The 22,563-nt window shown below is 36.4% G+C and overlaps 1 long non-coding RNA gene across 1 annotated transcript in view; it reads right to left on the bottom strand.

The window, feature by feature from the left end:
- Window positions 1–8,296: 8,296 nt before the first annotated feature.
- The window catches only part of LOC140165031 (uncharacterized), a 181,753-nt gene continuing 167,486 nt past the window's right edge, over window positions 8,297–22,563 (bottom strand). Inside the window, exon 2 of the long non-coding RNA XR_011860619.1 lies at window positions 8,297–11,298. This is a non-coding gene — a long non-coding RNA (uncharacterized lncRNA). The remainder of the gene's footprint in view (window positions 11,299–22,563) is intronic.

The following is a 22,563-nucleotide window of genomic DNA, read 5'->3' as shown; positions in this document are numbered from 1 at the left end:
TCACACTTTGCGTACGTTCTGTACTCTTCACCCGTCGATTTTTCAGAATTCTTCTGCATCCTTAGGTGGAGTCCACTTCTGGACATCATGTGTTATTTCCTTGGGCTTGAGAAAGGGGTTTATAAGGGATTTATAACCACTTTAAATAACCGAACCAAAACTATCGGTATTGACTCTCGTCACGAATATGCGACCCCTCAGCACAACTGAGCCCTGAAGTCGCCAATCATCATTTTTGAGATATTCAACCAAAATATTCTGCTTGAAATTAGCTTTAAAATGATGTATATCATGTCTATAGTACTTGACATTTAAGTAGTGAAAATCAATAAAACAGTCAATAAATCCTTTGTTTCCTATTGTTTATTGTTAAGTTCGATGGAGCATATCTCAATAGTGGCACTGGCGACATCCGGGCTCAGTTGTGGAGGATGGTCACATATTATCACAGCAATGTAAACACGATGTTGCCAGCCTATTATACAATATGACGCTAGCGCTAACATAGCTGAAATCGCATATCAACACAACCACTAGATCAGATCAGTGGTGCACCCTTAAATGTCGCCATAAAATAGAAATTATGATAAACCAAATGTTCATAAGAAAGCAAAGTGGCTCCGGTTACTAGACTTCGTCACAACATGTGCAGAGATAGTGTCATTTGTTAAATTTGTTGTTGAGAAATAGCGTCCAAAAGAAAGTCTGTTTTAGCTCTAAAGCAATGAGTATATAGCAGCAACCAGTAGCTACTGATAACTGCTGACGTAAAGCAGTCCTGCCGTGTTAAAGATTTGCTTTATACGTCACATAAAAGTGCTACGTATGGAATGGTCGTTTCGCCATCTCATAACAGAAAGACAGTCAAAAGTTAGAGAACGAATGAAACCAATGACTATGAAGTAGTTTGTCACCAATCTCTTGGAGAAAATATAAAGGCCCTTTTAGTATAGGTGTGTGAAGTTTGTCGAACAGAAATAATATCAACATATGCTCTTTGAATCCTATAAGTAGGCCTACATGTATCATCATTATTAAGCCAATACTACCTGTGTAATGCCAATTTATTTGTTCGATTTTGTTTCTTTCCTTACTCTGTGAATATTGTTTGGTATTCTACTATTCGTTTTTGGTGATAATGTGATTGATTTTCTCTCAAATTGCATGAACACAGGAAATACATTTGGTTTCTAAAGCTATTCACTACGCCTACATGACAGAATGAGTCAACAAGCCAGCCATACTAACATGTTAACTTGCAGCGTTTATAAAATCTCACCCAAACTTAACGAGTGCGGTGCGACTACTGGGCATTTACCATGGGAGTGTAGGACATCAGTAGCTTATTTGCTATTATAACAGCTCTTTTGTTCTTCAAAAGTTTCCTTTTTTGCATAACATGTGCAAACAGACTCGTTTTTGCGAATAATAAGCTATTATTATATTATAAAACAAAATGGTTGGGGAACAGAGCAAAGTCGAGAGCCAAAGTACATCCTCAGATTACAGAGGCACACGGTACACACCGTTGACTCTGTATGCTACCGTGATAAAGGTATGCTTCATACGTCACATGAATTGCAACGTATAGATTATTGACTCAAAATACACGGTAGGGCTTAAAAGCTATACAGCAGCATTTTGTGAGGGCATATCTGTATAAAATAAAAGTTGCGAAAAACCCGGGAAATAGCAATTCCCCTGATACCTTGCTGGAGTAGGTAAGTGGCAGGTTGTTAAAGGATATACATTAGGAAAGTTTTGGCTTGTTTTGAAATATAATAGCGTCCGAAGGAAGTCGGAAGGACTGAGTTTATAGCTGTGAGGCAAACATCGTCAGAATATATAGCAGTAACCGATAGCTAATGGTTACTGCTGGCAGAATGTTGTCCCGCCGTGTTTAAGATTTACTTTGTACGTCATAATGAAATGCAACGTATGGAATTGACTCACAGCGTACGGTAGAACCTATACCTGCAGCACTTTTGAGTGAGTTGCACACCAGATAACCCCGGGAAATGCCATTTCTCCTGATACCGTCCAGAATGACAGTCAAAAGTTAGAGAACGAAAGAAACCAATGACTATGAAGTAGTTTGTCACCAATCTCTTGGAGAAAAGATAAAGGCCCTTTTAGTATAGGTGTGTGAAGTTTGTCGAACAGAAATAATATCAACATATACTCTTTGAATCCTATAAGTACGTGTATCATCATATATAAGCCAATACTACCTGCGTAAAGCCAATTCATTTGTTCGATTTTGTTTCATTCCTTACTCTGTGAATATTGTTTGGTATTCTACTATTCGTTTTTGGTAATAATGTGATTGATTTTCTCTCAAATGGCATGAACACAGGAAATTCATTTGGTTTCTCCAGCTATTCACTACGCCTACATGACAGAATGAGTCAACAAGCCAGCCATACTAACATGTTAACTTGCCGCGTTTATAAAATCTCACCCAAACTTAACGAGTGCGGTGCGACTACTGGGCATTTACCATGGGAGTGTAGGACATTAGTAGCTTATTTCCTATTATAACAGCTATTTTGTTCTTCAAAAAGTTTCCTTTTTTGCATAACATGCGCAAACAGACTCGTTTTTGCGGAATAATAAGCTTATTATATTATAAAACAAAATGGTTGGGGAACAGAGCAAAGTCGAGAGCAAGTACATCCTCAGATTGCAGAGGCACACGGTACACACCGTTGACTCTGTATGCTACCGTAATGAAGGTATGATTCATACGTCACACGAATTCCAACGTATAGATTATTGACACAAAACACACGGTAGGGCTTAAAAGCTATACAGCAGCATTTTGTGAGGGCATATCTGTATAAAATAAAAGTTGGGAAAAACCCGGGAAATGGCAATTCTCCTGATACCTTGCGGGAGTAGGTAAGTGGCAGGTTGTTAAAGGATATACATTAGGAAAGTTTTGACTTGTTTTGAAATATAATAGAGTCCGAAGGAAGTCGGAAGGACTGAGCCCGGGGGGGCACTCCCTATCTGAAATGGCAGGGATGTGCCTCGGCCATGTTAAAAGTAGGGGGCATTCAGGTCAAATGTACAATTACAAAAATATGGGGTCATTCAGTACACAACCTGAAAAAAATGGGGTCATTCGGTATGAAACTTTGAAAAAAGGATGGTCATTGGGGTAACAAAAAGTAAAATGGGAGTCATTGAGTACAGGATTGCCAAAAGAGTATCATTAAGTACACATAAATAAGTGCCAAACTGCGTAAAAACAACTTGGCCACCTTGGAAATGTGAAAAATCTCATTATTTCTGGAGGAGAACACAAATACCACCTAAATTTGGGAATTAAAAGGGGGGTCATTGGGTATAGCAGGAAATAGAAAAAGGGGGTCATTGAGTACATGGATTTTTTTAAAGGGGGTCATTGGGTAATAGGTAGGACCATAACACAAAAAAGGGGGTCATTGCGTACAAGCCGGTTTAAAAAAGGGGGTCATTCCCGAGGCACATGATGCATATCCACTATGGAAGTGCCCCCCCCCCCCCCGGGGGACTGAGTTTATAGCTACGACGAAGCAAACATCGTCAGAATATATAGCAGTAACCGATAGCTAATGGTTACTGCTGGCAGAATGTTGTCCCGCCGTGTTTAAGATTTACTTTGTACGTCATAATGAAAGGCAACGTATGGAATTGACTCACAGCGTACGGTAGAACCTATACATGCAGCACTTTTGAGTGAGTTGTGCATCAGATAACCCCGGGAAATGGCATTTCTCCTGATACCGTCCATGCGGGTAAAAAAATCAGTGTTTCAAAATTAGAAAGTGTCATGTTACTTTGTGAAATACATTAGAAAAGGCTTAACCAAAAACTAATTTAGGTCTGGGTATTTAGATCGTCTATCGAACATGAGCATGGCTGGACTTTTTGAGATCACACCACTAGATCAGATCTCCGCCTATCTGACTGAAGAAATAACAACCAGTGTTTCCATTCGCTGACCATACCTGGTTGATTTTAATGGAAAAAAGTTTCGAATGAAGGCATTTCACAGTGGTGCACCCTTAAATCAAAGCTTAAATGTCGCCATAAAATAGAAATTATAATAAACCAAATGTTCACAAGAAAGCAAAGTGGTTCAGGTTACTAGACTTCGTCACAACATGTGCAGAGATAGTATCATTAATTTGGTCAAATTTGTTGTTGAGAAATAGCGTCCAAAAGAAAGTTTGTGTTTACCTCTAAAGCAATGAGTATATAGCAGCAACCAGTAGCTACTGATAACTGCTGACGTAAAGCAGTCCTACCGTGTTAAAGATTTTCTTTATACGTCACATAAAAGTGCTGCGTATGGAATGGTCGTTTCGCCATCTCATAACAGAATGACAGTCAAAAGTTAGAGAACGAAAGAAACCAATGACTATGAAGTAGTTTGTCACCAATCTCTTGGAGAAAAGATAAAGGCCCTATTAGTATAGGTGTGTGAAGTTTGTCGAACAGAAATAATATCAACATTATGCTTTTTGAATCCTATAAGTACGTGTATCATCATTATTAAGCCAATACTACCTGTGTAATGCAAATTTATTTGTTCGATTTTGTTTCATTCCTTATTCTGTGAATATTTTTTGGTATTCTACTATTCGTTTTTGGTGATAATGTGATTGGTTTTCTCTCAAATGGCATGAACACAGGAAATTCATTTGGTTTCTCCGGCTATCACTACGCCTACATGACAGAATGAGTCAACAAGCCTACGAAGGTCCATTTTTACATGGATTATGCTGACACTTGTAGGCCTCATTTAAAATTTACCAGTAGCACAGCCTTCATTTTGGTATCTGTGGTTTTGATAAACTGTAGGGAACTAATGTAGATGGTTCTTTGGTTAACAAAACCGATACTGTTAAAAATGGCGGTATTTTCGCATGCGTATGTATAAGACATCAAAAATTGTCGAATAAAAGAGCTCATAAATTAAAATCACGGATAGTAAGATCAATAATGGGCATCTACATTCCAAGCAGAAACGCTTTTCAGAAATATATCATTAATTTCAGGCAAGCGGACAGCACTAATTATAGAATTCGAGGCAATATGTAAAAAAGAGCGTAAGCACATTTTAACTATGAACTTGGGACATCACAACACATGTTTTAATTGGTGTCAGACCTATTATAATGATACGATAACAATGCCCCAATAATGGATTTCATTTTAACCTTTATTTGTTAATCTGCGATTTTTAGTTTTTGAGAAATTAATGAATTTATCGAAAAACTTTTCGGAGAACGCTACCTTAATGCTCAAACCCCTTAAGTGCACTCGTCTCCTTCTTCCATGCTTACACTCGGAATATTTGGCAAATCTTGTGGCATTAAAAATATCGGCCTTCCCACCTTTGTCCATAACCATTAAGGTGTAGGACATTTTTGCATGGTTGCTATAGCGCCCGAATGAAATGTATTTAATTGTGTTTGTTCTCACTCAGGTAGCTTTGTGTGTGAATTTTACATCCCAACTAAGTGCTATTCTTTTTTATGTGCATTTTAGTGTCTAAAATGGCCCAAAATGAGGGTTTTTCAATATTGCCATCCATTTCTAATCGTCACCCCCCCCCCCCATAGACTTTACATGTAAAATAAAAAGGCTCATAAAAATTTAATAGCACCTAGTTCGGATGTAAAATTCACACAAAATGCTTTTTGAGTGATTACAAAGATAATTAAATACTTTCATTCGGGGCTATGTGAACATTTTTAATGTATTCCTTGTACAATGACATTTCACAATAAAATGTCCATTGCATTGGAAACAAATGTGTTCCGTTGTACTGAGAATTAATAAGATTACCATACAATTCCGTACCATATAATTGCATAGCCAGCAATTCTCTACTACTCCATTCATCACATAGGTCATTGAAAAGTTGCAAGTAAGAGCATCAAGGCAATTGCTGTACATTGCCTTCCGGCATTTGGCCCAAATATTGCAACATCGCTTTGATGACAATTCACTCTTATTACACGCTGCGGATGCATTATTATGCTATTATAACGGTCTCAAAAAAAAAAAAAACCAAAACACGTGACACATTGGTAAAGCGGTGATTTGCTCAATTCCAAAGGACATTGCTAGAGGGCGCAAACATGATTCAACATCGACAGATTTGGAAAAATGAACCTTTTTATAATTGAATAGAGATCACAGCGACTCATTTCGAATAAAGAACCCCATTTAATTTTCGGAATGGAGAACCTTTTTCATATTCAGAATAAAGAACCTTTTTTCATATTCGAGTAGAGAACACTGTGACTTGTTTCGAATAAAGAACCTTGATTCGTTTTCGAATAGAGAACCCATATTTGAATATTCGAATAGAGAACCTTTTCATATTCGGAATAGAGAACCTCTCTGTTTTCGGAATAGAGAACCTGTTTGTGTTATGGGAATTTTCGGAATAGAGAACATTCAGAATAGAGAACCGTATTTTCGTAATAGCGAACCTTTAATTACATTCGAATAGCGAATGGTAAAATAACAAAAGCGAACCTATCGGAATAGCGAACCTTCGAATGGCGGACCTTCGAATAGCGAGAGGACCCCTTATGTGTGCCCACTGTCCCTTAAATGTTTCATTACAAGACAATCATACAGGGAGAGTGTTGCTATTACACATTCAACATGTTGATTTGCTTAAAAGGAGTATTTCGTGATCCTAACATCCCTCTTTTTATGACATTTTTCAGTAGATATCCACGAAAAAAGCTTATTCCTAAAATTTCACTTGATTCCGATTTTGCGTTTGCGAGTTATGCATGATTATGTGTATTACACTGCTCCATAGACGATGTGTTGTAATTTCGTTCTGGTATACCAGAACGAAAATCAAATTTCATGATATCTTTGCCAAACGAATTAATCTGCAAGAAATTTTTTGTATATAAGCATTATGTAGCCAGAGGTTTCCAGTGATATAAAAATCTCAACTTTTGGGGATGATGCTGTGGATCACGAAATGCCCTTTTAAATAAAACTGTGCTGAAGTGGTACAAAACGGCTGAAAAAAAGCTTAACATTGGCAAATAAAATGGGACTGGATTTTTTTTTTAAATAGCATAAATTTAAGAACCAAAGAGGCCACATTCAGTTGATCAGCTGAAAAATCTCATGCCCGAGGCCATGGAAGACTCACACTGCTGTATATTAATCCAGATCATTCTATGTAGACAGCCCCAATACGAAGGTATCTATTCTTTCTTTGGTTCCCCTCAAGTTAGGCAGTATTCTTTCTTTGGTTCCCCTCAAGTTAGGCAGTGACATTGTTTTTTACGCAGCTGCGCTGAAAGCATGCCGACAAATTACCCTTGCACACGTGCGTGTGCACTTTGCATGATTAACTTTGCATGTGCGATTTCACTTGATACTGCGACCAATAAAATATGCACCTACGATAACTACCAAACTTGAGACACACTATATCTGAGAACTGCTAAAACCCACTAACCGCTCCACCCGTAAATAAACACAGCCAAATTAAAAAGTCTCCACTAGTTCCATCCCCATTTAATCAGAGTCTGATGAGTTTATGGCAAAATAATTCATATAATAATTTTCTATACACTTTCCTTCGAAGGTCGATACCAAATTTGATATCAAAAGTTTAATCATCGTGAGCATAGGAACCTTTGTTTGGAAATTCGCACAATTCTAAAAATGACATCGGGAATTGTATCACGTAGCGGAGCTAGCGTGAGTGCCAATAATTACGTCGCCTGAATAGGCCGGCAGGTTAAAGGTTTACCCATGCATGTCAAAATGCAAATCAAATACCCTGCTCTTTCAATTGCTGCGAGGCAAGTGTACAATGATTCCTGTACTGGGTTGCTTCAGGCCACATAATAAGCTGATACCATGCATTGACTTTTGTGTGGTCAATTCGTAATTTGTTATTTTTAAAATTGCACGAATTTCCAAACAACGGCTTCTATGCTCACGATGATTAAACTTTTGATATCAAATTTGGTATCAACCTTCAAAGAAAAGTGTATAAAAAATTATTATATAAATTATTTTACCATAAACTCATCAGACTCTGATTAAATGGGGATGGAACTACTGGAGACTTTTTAATTTGGCTGTGTTTATATAACAGCCATTGGGTTTAGCAGTTTTATGATATAGCATGGTTTTGGATCACCACAGTCAAATAGCCCTATACTAGTAGGGCTAATTTGTTGGGTCACATTTTCCTCATACCCATGACATAAAAACACACACTGAATAAATCAAACACATTACAAAGATCTTTATCTATCAGTATTATGTCAGTCACTTTATATATAGTCATAATATATATATAGTCAAATACATTCAATTGTACCTTATGCATCCTCTGTTACAGCAATGCTGACAGACAGAGAGAAGCACCATGTGGCTGATTATTATATACAGGCCTTATAAAAAACTAAATGTTGTATTGCCCACTGCTCCACTGCTGATGCAACACACACCCCCTAGCACTAACCAATTGATGCTGCATCACCCAAGGGTCAGTTCAAGAACTGAGGCAGCGACAAGACATTAGGAACTGCATGCAGAACAGAGTTGTGTGGAGAGCCATCAGCGGAGTCCAACTAGACAAGTCGACATAAGCAAGTAAGTAAGCAAGACAGAGCCTAATTGTGAAAACTGGCAACAAAATTACCGTACAAATGAACACCTACCCAATTTTTCTGTTTTTAATTTTTTGTTTCATTTTTTTCCCTGACCACAGTTTATGATAAACTATTTCATATGCGACTCTCTGCCCAAATTGAAACCTTAAAGCTGGTCAAAACATAATCCATAGTATTTCAAGCAGTTATACAACCATACTTGCTCTAAATGCAAGTTTTCTTTACAAACTCACTTGACCCACCCAGTGGAACAAAAAAGGCAATACAACTTCTTGTTTTTAGGCCTAACGGATTGGTTTAGTGTTCAAAAACTTTTAAACAATTGTGAAATGTTAAGTATGTTTGTGTATATGTTGTTACATATTTCTTTTACCATAGTTTCTTAGAGCAAGGCAGCAGTAAATTACACCAACCATAATTTGACCTTGTACACTTCATGGAATGGTGATTTCAAGAGAGGGGGTAAGTGCAACTATTTTTACTGCAGTCAGCTGTGCAGTGATGTACAGGCCCATGGCCTGGATTTATTTTGGGTAGTGCAGCAGGCTCAAAAGGGGACCTTAAGTGATTTTTCTTCAAAAAAGGCCCGATTTTATCACTTTCATCACCGGAAAAAATTGGACCTTGTGTGACTTCTTCCTTCACAGAAGGACTGACAACATGTTTACAGAAAAAAATTGACCTTTTTATTTGTATTGGCATTTTTTTTGAGGGGGTGTCATCTTCAACACAGGGAGTGTGAATTTCAAATGGCATTACCTGAATGGGTGGCTCCATTTGAATTCTACATCCCATGTGTAGGAGATTAAGGGTATATCTTCCATACAGGGTGTGTGGATTTCAACTGGCATAGCCAAATGATACTGAAGTCCAATGATACTGTGACCTGAGTATAGGTAAAGGACATCGAGAGTATTTGCTTTATTGAAGTCAAACTGGATGTACCCTGCTCATAACCTTTGACCTAATAGTATTATTTTATATTTAAATTTAACTGACATTGTGCTGAAACAGGCATAAGCACAGAAAGTGGGCACTGACTTATTAATAGGTTGAATATGATAATAAACCACATAATTAATACTTTTGAATGTCCTTTAGTCCACACTATGTCACAAAATGGTACATAGTAAACTATTCCAGTTCCTAAACCATCACTACTACAGACATTTTCATAAATTATTCAGGTATATGTAGTCAGTTGACCACAATGAGAATATATGTGACACGATCAAGGGAAATGAGTCGCATGTCGCTAATATTGATTTTGAGATATTGGCAAAGAAAGTGTTAAAATTCTTTTGTTTTATATTGTTTTCAGCGATTGATTAATTGATGTATCAAAAAGTCGTATCAACATGGGGTTTTCAGTTTCTGAAAGCTCTAAATGTCCTCTTTAGAAACATGTGTAAAACTCATTTTCGACCAGGGCTGACATGCGACTCATTCCCCTTGATCATGTCACATATGTGATTGTGACCATGTATGGCTATGTTGTACATAGAGTCTACACTGCCCCTCACACTCATGATTGTAGCACATCCCTGAAGAATTCTGAAAATGCCTGTGGTACCATCTAAACAGCAAAGGAAATTGTTTATCCATCATGTGATGTTAAAAACCCTAGATATTTAGCATGTAAACATTAGTTCATAAAGCATATTGCTCCTCCAAAGAGCCTGATGCACTTAAGTGGATTACAAGCGTACTGCGTACTTAGTACATTGCACTTAGTACATGTAGTACCTACACTGAACAATATTCCAGATTGATTGCTTGGTGGTATTAATACAATTACATACTTTGTTCAACTCATGACAGGCATGACTTTTTTCATCCACACTATTTGTTGAATATAACACTTACGATTGTATTTTATTACAGACATGCTATCTACTGAAGATAGCACTTCTGAAGATAGCACTTGGATTGTAATTATCACACATTCTATCTGCGGAGGATAACAGTTAGGTTGTAATTATTACACATAGGCGATTGGAGGTTGATATACAGTGCCACTCTTGTGCCGTACACTCAGTTTGACGCAGCATACGCTAAGTGGGCCTTGCGTTAATGTACAACTTGCACTTTTGTAATTTATGTGTGCGTAAAGTTGGGTCTTTATTGATGTGCACACAATCTAATTGTTATCTTCATTAAATAGTGGGTGTGTAAAGTCATGCCTGTCATATTGATGTGCTCAGTAACAAATAAATAACATTGTTTGCCTACATTACGAGTTAAACAAAGTATGATTACATTACATGTAGTAACCAACCTACTTTATACCAGCAATTTACACTTGCAGAGATGTGAAACCATGATCGCTTATATTTACCCACATACATGTACTCCCACCTGCCCATCTTCAGAAGACTAAGCTATTTTCTGCACAAATTTGTCCCAGTCAGTGCACAATTATACATCTTTGTCTTTTTTGTCCCAATTTTATCTGTATATATGTTTTTCTACCGTTATCCTGCCCTTCCCCAATGCAATATTACAGAGTGCTTATTTATACACCTGTCCCACACAAAGTAACCCATCCATAAAGTTTGAACCTCAATGTGTTCAGGAGATACATTTACAGGCTAACATTTTTGGCTTATGAATTTAACCCCCTGAGCACTACCTGCCTGATTTAACATTGCCTCTGATCGGTCAATTACATGATATCTTTACTTTAATCACCAATCAGAATGGAGCTTTGCAAATAATTCACCCCAATTTTTTCTGTGGTGAAATTATTCTAACAAGGTTGCTGATTGGTTCAATTGATAATGAAAACTTCTTTTTGGCCAATCGGCAGGTAGTTCTCATGGGGTTAAGATTTATTAAAATCTTGATTGACTGAACTCCAATGTGTAAGTATCGCAATCCAGCTCAAAAAACTTACTTCCATCAAATTGTCCGGAAAAATTTCTGAACAGGAAACCTTTAATCCTTCCAAAAACCTTGCATACTTCCACGTACATATCTTCCCATACATTCAGACATTTATTGTAGTACACCTTATATATAGTAGTAGAGATATTGATACCTCCTAACAATACACATACATGTACAACCCTATCGTGAGCACAACACTATGTACAATTTCAAAAAATAACTTCTGCCGCTCACATTTTTACCATTTTTTTCTTCACCTTTTTTTTCCTGTCATTTTTTATGTTAATTTATGTCAATATACCTTCATTCACTGATCATTTTATGACATATTTTTATACTTTTCTTATATAAGCATCACATATAAAATGAGCTAGGAATGTGTGGGACAAGGAGACAATAATACACATGAATATTCATAGTATAATTATATTCAACTAAATAATTCATAAGCTACAATTCGATGTAGCACATAAAAAAATTATAATTACACCCAAAATTGGGTTGCTAATCTTTCATTTTAAATTTTTTAATAATGCTTGACCGATACTGGTCTTTTCTTGCTAATCCGATGCGCCATATTAAGTTTCCGATACCAGCCATTCCGATAGCCGAAATTTGCGAATTGCTGACAGTATGTCCCGTCGGTAGTATAGAGTTCATTTACAGATGCACTGTTCACTATATTTAGTGCAAATATTTTTTCCAACTTTTTTGGAATGTGCATGTAAAAAGAGCAACAGGTCTAATTACACACTAAGTGGATGACTTTTAAATGATCGGCAATGCTGATCCGATATTTTGACAATAGTGCTAATTATCGGCCGTGCTGATATCCGATCCGAGTCATCGGTCAAGCATTATTTCATAATACTGCTAATGATATCTGTTTGCTATTATATATTATCAGAATGCACAAAATAGAAATAACGCACAAATTGGAAAAGTTACGTAATCTAAGCGATTTTTGACTAATCCTATTATGCACTGGAAAACAAAAAAAAGTTCACTTTAAATAAATGTTGCCCTTACAGAAATTGGGCTTCCGTAGAATATTTGGTGTGAATGCACTGTATTCTGTTCTACGTAGTGGATCATGTGAATGTACAAAAAGAGGATTTCCTACATTGTGGATATAATATAGAAGCTGAAATGGCCATTCCAATTGAAATCCACACACCCTCTCTGGAAGACATGACATTAATCCTCCACGCAGGGGATGAAGATATCAAATGGAGTCACCTATTTAAGTAACCCCATTTGACATTCACACTCCCTGTGTGGAAAATTAAGGCCATGCCTTCCATAGGGGTGTAGATTTTAAGTGGAACAGCCCATTCCTACCATATGCATGTGTTTCACAAACAAGCTAAGGTTCAAATGTAAATTATACGCCATGCAAGACCCATGTATTCAATGTCAAATTCTGTGTGCTTGCGCTAAAAATCTATGTTAAGATCTGACTACAGATTTTTTATTTAAATCAAGGTGTCCAACCATATTTCTTTTAAATAATATTAATCCAGTGTAGCCATTGTCCTAGGAGATATTATTCTGTAATATGTTTTATATTTGCCATTCTCCTTGACTGAATATATTTTTATATAAACTTGATAAGCCACACCAGGGACTGTCTTTTGGAATTTGCAGGAGGGCATTAATTAAATAGCTCTTCTGGAGCCTTCAAGGAGAGCTGTTTAGAACAATTTATAATAGAACATACCTGCCACCATTGTAAAAATAAAAACCTGTACAGGGTGCGCGCGACCCGGGGCGCGCAAGGCACGCGCTCACCCATAACGGCGCATACTTGCCAACCTTTGGAACTAAGGTTGGTGTCTAATTAGAGTGAAGCGAGAAGCGAAACAAAACTTTGGAAAAAAGAAGTTATAGACCCTAAATTACTTGCTATTCAAGGTTGGAAAAAAATTTAATTTTTTTTTTTAATTAAATTTTTTTTTCTCTTAATTTTTTTTTTTTTAATTTCAAAGTTTTTGGCAACTTTAGAGAACCACTGGACCTATTCTGAAGTGCTAAGATCATTCACAGGTAATTTGAAAAAAATTTGAAAACAAATTACGAAAAAATTAGTTTGTTATCCTTAATATGTAAACCATTAACTAGTGTTTACCTCTTCATGTATCACATATTATAGATGCATTGGTTTTCCATGCATTTATAATATGTGCTACATAAAAAGGTAAATATTGGTTAATGGTTTGCATATTAAAAATAACAAACTGTAATTTGTTCATAATTTTTTCCATTTTTTTTTTTAAAATTAACTGTGAATGATCCTAGCACTTCAGAATAGGTCCAGTGGTTCTCCAAAAAATTTGAAAAAAAATCTAAAAAAAAAAAAAAAAAAAAATTTTTTTTTTTGCATTTTCAAAAATCGGGATTTTTCCGATTTTTGTGACCTTTGACCTCAAAAATCGGAACGAATCCGATTAAATCGGAACGGTTGGCAGGCATGATAGAATGTAAGGTGAGAATGGTCATTTAAGGAGAGCTAAAATCACTCTCCTATATCAGATTTAAGGAGAGCAGTAGAGAGCAATTGCTCTCGCTCTCCTCAAAAGGCAGTCCCTGCCACACCCATCATTGAAGGATGCTTTGAAAGTGACATCAATATTCTTTAATAGTGAAGAACAAGCACCGCAAATGTTTTGTATTGTTTAATCAGCTCGTAATTGGCGGGGATTGTTAGGTTTTTACCACTACACCGAAAAGTAGACCCACATGAAGAGTGGTATACTTGGCCTGTCTGGTCTATGATATTTTGTGTTATGGTTAAAGAAAGTAGACAAAAGTATAGGACTCTAGTTAATAATTTGTGATACTTGCGAGATGTCACAAGACAATTCTCGAAATGAAATATATTGATATTAATCCGCGATATCACAAGGCCCGCTGATTACAAGCTGATCAAAGTATAATTTGGTTTTGCCTTCCAAGTTTAATATTCTCAGCTAGGCAATAACAATAAGAATATATTACTAGACTTGCAAAAATCATAAACACTCTCATCTCTCATGACACAGTCTATAACCCCAATATATTTGTACATTCAAACAAGTACAAACCAAATCGGTGGCATCAGGGGTCGATGCTTTGTGTCACATGTACTGCGTGTTAAAAAATGTGACGCGTAAAGAGCGTGGTGCGCTCGGCAAGTACAAATCGTGCAGCAGTTGGTGCGCCAAAGAAGCATTTACACACGCATTGCACTGAAATATTTATTCACATACCTCCAGTTTCCGAGGTCTATTTACTTTGTACTGAGTTGACGGACTATACAACAAAGAATGACCATTGAGAGTGTTGCAAAAACTCATACTCTGCAACAGTTGCAGACTATGAGATTTTGCACCCAAAACATTTAAAGGTAATTTTTTGAACATACATGTACAAGCATATTGGGTTCATTGAACTCTGTCCTGAGGGAGTCAACTAGAGGTCAACTTTTGAGCTGTGATTCTGTGAACTTTGCCACTAGAAATGAGATGATATGCATTTTGAAGCCAGGTTGGACACCCGCTGATATTTTCGGTAGATGCGGTTATCTATATCAAAACACACATTAATAATAAGTTATAAAAATTGCAAGTTTGATTGACATAGTATTAACAACATACCTGTAGATCTATAATTACTTCTTGGTAAATGATTAATGGCGACAAAACACCGAATTACGGCTGAAAAAGCTAAGTGAGTTAGCAGAGCGAGAGGCACAATATCAGCAATGTCACACGTAATGTATACTAGGTAATTACTTGATACGCAAATTTGATTGAAAATCACTTATTTTTATTCTTTGTAATGACAACAGAAAGAAGAAATAATAATTTTTGTGTTACCGTATTCATTCCAATAAGCGCCCAGGGCACTTAAAGTCATTATGGGTGGGCGCTTCTTTTTTACATGGTTTAGCCAATTTTTTCCTAACAGGCGTTTATTAGAGACAAATTTACATACGTTATAAAAGGGTCCTGAGACGTTCCAGTAGCTTTTCTGATGCAGAAAATATATTGCATGTTTACACAGGACTTCTAATCCCCCAGCTATTTCACTGTATCAACGTCTATCCGTCACTTCAACATTAATGGTACCCTTTAGCAAATGGAAAATACCCTGGGTGGGCGCTTATTGGGGCATGGGCGCTTATTGGAACGAATACGGTACTTCGTATGCAATGAAATAATACCTCTCCACGCACTATAAAGCCTAAATGCATGAAACAGGTAATTGAATTGGGCCTACAAGAGAGTCCAACAGGAAAGTCAGTATTGGATAGCATGAATGACCCTACCACAGTAGCCATAGGGTCCCCGATTTATTGACAGGAAACCCAGTGTTTGATTCCAGTCATGGAATTGTACTTCCTTCTTGAACAAATCAACTGCTTCGTGCCAGAAGCGGGTAAGTGCGATAGCTGCCCTGTGAACATTTGGCAATTTACACACAGTATATTGCACTCATCAACACATGGCAGCTATTGCACTTACCCACTTCTGGCACTGAGCAGTCAAAGTATAAGGAAAAGATATAAGTTACTTGCACAATACTACAACAATTCTACATTAGAATAATCTTGGTTTGGTATACCGTATAAGCTGTAATTTTCGTAGTGGTTTTATTTTTGTGGATTTCACAAATCAGAATGGAAATGTAAATATAAAGATGCCTAAAAATATAATAATGCCATAGAGTTACATTAGTATTAATAGTATTGTCAAGATTTTGCGAAAAAAGCAACTCGCACCATTTCCCAAATCTTGCAAACTGCAAAATAATCTGCATATGCACACAGTAGGCCTATATGACTGAGCATGTATGTTGTGATCTATGTACGGTTGTATTATTGACAATACAAAGATTTTAAAGAAGATATGCTTTAGTCTAATCACCACCCATTTTTCCTTGAGAAAACTTAGTTTCAGAAAATAACAATAAAATTGACAAAACAGAAACCGCTGGCTGTAAATATAACTCCTTTTTGTAACACATCACATTTTTTAACTGGATATCATTATATTGTTTGATTTGACTGAAACACTGACATTACGCATAAAATTATGTTTATGCCCAGCTGCAATTTGTGAGATAATAATGATATTAAGCCAGTCATTATAATGGACTATTCTAGTTGAAATACATACACCCCCTATGGAAGACATGACCGTAATCTCACACAGGGGGTGTAGATTTCAAATGGAGTCACCCAGTCAGGTAACTCCATTTGAAATTCACACTCCCTGTGTGGAAGATTAATGTCATGTCTTCCATAGGGGGTGTATGTATTTCAACTGGAATCACACAATGCACATTCAATCTATACAAAATCAAAAATGCCAGGCACAATACAAATGCTATCACACTATTGGATGTCAAATTCAGAGAAAATCACCAGCACAGCAATTCTTCTGGGAAAAAATCTTTCTGGCATGCATCTCTACCAGCAGGGGTCGAATTCAGCTGTATCGCATTGCAGTTTGCTCCACATTTTGAAGTAACTGCTACCCAATTTTGCATTTGTATAGCACTTTTTATAGTGCTTTAGTATATGGAAGTATCCTGATTATGATGAATTAGCCAAAAACTGCTACACAAAATTTTTTAACGAATTCGAACCCTGTCTACCAGGTACAAGAAATTAATGCTACATGCTTGCAAACCATTGATCTTCTTAAATACAACAAAATGCTGAAAATAGTATGATTTTTGTTAGATAGCCGATTCCTAATCCTAACAACTTATAGAACGTCTTAATGGAATGACATTCTGAAAATGCATTCTGCAAATAGTATTGATACAAACTGGCTAATTAATTATGCAAATTAGAGGGGCTGGTAGACAGTATAATACATTAGAACACATTAGAAACATTTCAGCCAAGTTTCAAGGCAAAATTCTGCACAAGTACCCTGGACATATAAATGCATTGAATTTTAACAAAATATTTGCAAAAATGATGTATTCATGAGCTTTTTCAGACATTTTAACTCATTAACTACAAATGTTGTTACAAACAATAAGGATACAAAGAAAAAATAAATTGATGTTTTATGAAAACCGAATGTCCGAAATTCTTTAAAAAAACCTATTTTATTCAGTGTACTTTACCCTACTCTATTAATTAATCTGATTCAAACATACTCATTGCTCTGAGCATTTTTTAATTCCCAGAATATGCCTCATGGCCCACCTTAAGGGATACAAAATGTTTGCGAATGTCCTTTAAATCCTTTCAACATAAATTTATAATTATTTTGGGGAAAAAATATAATATAAAATATTGTCACAAAGTATCACCAGTGTTTTTTAAATTTTTATTTTATTCAAATCATGTTACTTTTAGTCTACTATGGTACTTGACACTAACTGGTGGTGAGTACGTTTACCATCAAATCTACATATAATCTTCTAATCTTGGATTGGTATTGGGTAAATCATACTTTGCATAATAAATTCATTTTTTTGTATTCATAATAGTAATGCCATGTAACATAATGACAATCAAATTTCAAACAGCCCTTGTAGTACAGAATTTTAACCCACACTATCTTTGTGCTATGAAATACTGTTGAGCAAAAAATAGTGTAATTATTGATTTGGCCAAGGTTATTATACTATTGAAAGTTATATGTGATGTGTCATGTCAAAAGCAGACACTTTTGGGCAGGATCGTAAATGGAGAAATAGCCAAAAATCTGCCCCGGGGTGATTTTTTAACAATTTGGGTTTGTTGCGAATTTGTAATGTTATTAATGTTAAAAATATTGTCTGATAGTTTCAGACCGGAAAATAACTGGCATCTTGAATTTTTTGAGACATTTTCCTACTCTCGTCATTGTCAATAATATTTTTAAAGGCTGATTCATTCATTCATTCATATTTTTAAAGGCTGATTCATTCATTCATTCATATTTATTCAGATAACTGATATCTCAATTTCCAATTTTATAATACCATAGCTTACGAACTAAATATCTTCGCTTAGGAATGTCCGATTTCATTGGGGAAAACAGCGTTGTGGAGCAAAATATCTCTTTATTTAAGATATGTAAAAACCTCGAAATTGATAACCTGACACGTCACATATGTACTGGTATCATTAGAACTATTTCTCTGACCAAGGATGAAAGAGGAAACATCCTGCAACTACATCAGGGATCTTCGTACAAGGACTCTGGATTGGGTTATTCCAGCTGAAATCCATACACCCCCTGTGGAAGACATGACCTTAATCTCCTACATAGGGAGTGTGAATTTCAAATGGGGATACCTGAATGGATAACTTCATTTGAAAACTACACCCCTTGTGTGGTAGATTAGGGTCATGTCTTCCATAGGGGGTGTATGGATTTCAACTGGAATAGCCCATCTGTACATTGACTGTTTGGAGCACACAAAAGCTAACTGCATCCGCTGTCTGGTGCACATGAGTTGTGCTCCAGGCAGCTAATATAGTTAGCATTTGTGTGCTCCAATAAGGAGTTTCAGCACAAATATCAAGGCATTTAGTTCAAGTTCAGAATTTTGCACTCAACTATGGGTCCACTTGCATCTTCGGTAGATGATGACTATAATGACTTGGGATTGTGCTGTTAGATGATGTCATATGTGATGTGATGAAGCAAAATGTGTCGGATGTCGGAAATATTAATTTTTAGATATAGCTAATAGTATTCAACTTCCTTTGTAGTTTATAGTTCTGAAGAACACTAAAACGGCCATATCTCTAGAGTAATTCCAATTATGATGGGGGTTTTCAGCAAAATAAATCTCTGAAAATGGCTCATGTAATGAAAATGAAAACTGAATTTTGATTTTGATCGACGTCAGACTCATTTAGCTTTATCGCATCATATATAAGTAACAACATAAAGGATGTAGATGGCCCCTCCATGTAGAATTTGGAGATGGGAAGTCATCACAATACCCTTTATCGACCTAGCAAAAATGTGGGAGCGCAAACAAAAAACAGTAGTGGTCAAGTTACAACTCGGTTACATCCAGTTTCATTATACACTACGTCCATGTATTCATTTACTTACAATTTTTGTGTTGAAATTTTGCTTGGACTGTTTCTTATCATTTTAGTTCTGAACTAGACTAACCAAAGATAGTTAGAGCTCTGTATTTGGCACATGCAAGTATATTGAAAGTTCTTTGTCCTTTGTCTGTACTTACAGTTTCTTCACTTATTGAGAATATCAAATGAATGAACATTCAACATAGCGTGCCATTTTAGATGTGTGCATTATTCGTCCAGTAAACTCCCCGTAGGCACATTGTCATGGTTGGGTGACAGGATGGCATTCACCATTCTGCGCTCATTCATTTGAAATTCTCACTGCAGTATCATGGTACAATTAAATGGGATTTTTACAAAACTGTTCAAGGAAGTTTATAAGAAATATCTGTTTCAGGTTAGAGAAACATATTGTGTGTTCCTGAAGATTAATAGACATCGTTTTCATATCAGGAAAACGACACAAAACATAGCAATTTTTTTCTGGAATAGGATGCAGTTACAGCTGTAGTGAGCACCTCTAAAAGGACAACAAAAATAAATATTTTTCTTACATTCACAACCATTTCAAATCAATTCATTTTATATCGACCCCCTCCCCTTCCCCCCAACCACTATGACTTGTAAAGTGGTACACAACACACCAGCTGACAGGTAATAATATAAAGATTAATCGGTTTACAAAAATAATGCAAACAAATCTGTCACATTCAAGAAAATTTTCATCTTACATCTTGTTGCAAACAAGCACAGCTAAGAATTAGTACATGCACAAATAACACCGCATATAATTACACCAAAAATTTTGAAAAAATATGCCCCATTCTGCTTCCCTTCAATATTTACTAGTAAGTAGAACATCCTATTTTTTTTTTCGTGCCAAAAAAATCTTCCCAAATAAAGTAAGGGTAGATGACAGCTTCATAAAATTAATTCATTCATATAAGATTTAACATACTTTCACTTAGCTACATTGTACTTTTTTTAACCACAAAATAATAATGTTGTGTGCTATATAATACATAGAGACTGTTACTGTTCTACACTTCTCACCTTGAATGTGACATATGCAAGTTTTAACCTTTCCCTCTCCCCTAGAAACTAATGGTTAACAGATATTTTGGGTGATTTTTTTCGACATTGCCCCATCACACTTTTGAAGTTTCCTATACCTGTGAAGAGAAATCATACTTAAATAACACTTTTGGGCACATTTTGGGTGAATTCTGGTGATCTGCCCCTTCTGATTCGAGGCAAAATGTTTGACAGCCCTGCATAAGAATGACCAATAGTACACTTTGGGGCACATATTGGGCGAATTCTGGTGATCTGCCCCTCTGATTCGAGGTAAAAATGTTTGATAACCCTGCACAAGAATGACCACGAGTACATATCTTGATTAAAAATTGTCATAAGTTCTAAATCCTGACACTAGTTGATTACTGGGGATTGGACAATGTCGTTGGGCAGGAAAACCTATGTGTCATTGGCCCCTGAACATGTTTAAAGCAAAACCTCTTATGTAACTTGTTGGCAGTTTTGTTTTAAACATGTTCAGGGGCCACAATCACATACAGTTTGTCCACTCTAAAGTACAAAGTGACAACGCGCGTATACAGCGCGTTAACAGTGCGTAGTGCTGCGTTTCTGCTGCAGGTATGCGTGTCTTCAAAGTCGGCACAATGTGTGCGTCTGCGTCGGTACTTTGTACTTCAGAGTAGACAGACTGTAGGAGGTTTTTCCTGCCCAATGACGACAAGTTCTGATAAATCAACTCTTTTTACTATTCAGACTAAAAGAATCATTTACTGTGCCCTTACTTAGCTTAAGACACCATTTTATGAACAATTGTGATCTTATAAATGCTGATGTTCGTGAATACTGGTATAATATTGTTGGAAAAAAATATAACAATATTTTTTGACCCCCGCTGTCCATAACATATCTACAGTCCGTTCTCATAGAAGTACAAACCAAATCTGTGGCATCGGGGGTCGATACTTTGCGTAACACGCAGACGCGACAAGAGCGTGGTGCGCTCGGCAAGTACAAATCGCGCAGCAGTTGGCGCGCCAAAGAAGCATTGCACTCAAATAATTATGAGATGTATATTGAGGTCTATTTACTTTGTACTTCTATGTGAACAGACTGTACAGTTGTCACCGTTACAGCGCACACTGCATTGTTTAATGTCACATTCAATGCACTGGATATCAGTGTTCAATCTCCCACACAGGGGGTGTAGATTTCAAATGGAAACACCCATTCAGGTAACCTCATTTAAAATTCACACTCCCTAAGGACATGTCTTCTATCAAGGTGTACAGATTTCAAATGGATTCGCCTATTCCATCACATACAAAAGCTTCTGAAATGCTTGAATAAAGAAAGGAAGAAGCATCTGCCAGATTTATTTAAGCATTTGTCCCACACTTACAGTTTTTTCAGGATGTTTTTTCAGGGACTGAATTTGGAAAATTGCAGTTGAACAGAGAGACTTAGAAATATTGGTCTCCGAGTGATGTTACAGAGAAAACACTACCAAAGTGTACATGCTTACATAGCAGTATTAACAAGAGCAATGAATCAATATTCTAGGCAAGTTTTTTGGAAGCCTTTTAGGAGATGTATATTATGCTCTCTTCATTTTCAAGCCCTGTTTATGAAGTAAATCAGTACAATACATAAGCAGGTTCCCTTCTTATGGTTCAGTAATTAGTATTCTTAAAATGAACCATTTCATTGTTCTAAATGGTTCAGAATTTTGGATATGAAATAAGTTTCGCTGTTCCAAACGTTCATTGATTACAAATCAGAATAAATGAAGCCGGTATATTGGGCTATTCCAGTTGACATCCATAAACCCCCTATGGAAGACATGACCTTAATCTCCCACACAGGGTGTGTGAATTTCAAATGGGGTTATAGATTTCAAATGGAGCCCCATTTGTAATTCACAAGCTCACTGCAGTG

The sequence above is a fragment of the Amphiura filiformis genome, chromosome 11, assembly GCF_039555335.1.
Source record: "Amphiura filiformis chromosome 11, Afil_fr2py, whole genome shotgun sequence".
Lineage (NCBI taxonomy): Eukaryota > Metazoa > Echinodermata > Ophiuroidea > Amphilepidida > Amphiuridae > Amphiura > Amphiura filiformis.
This window is presented reverse-complemented; position numbering and strand designations above follow the sequence as displayed.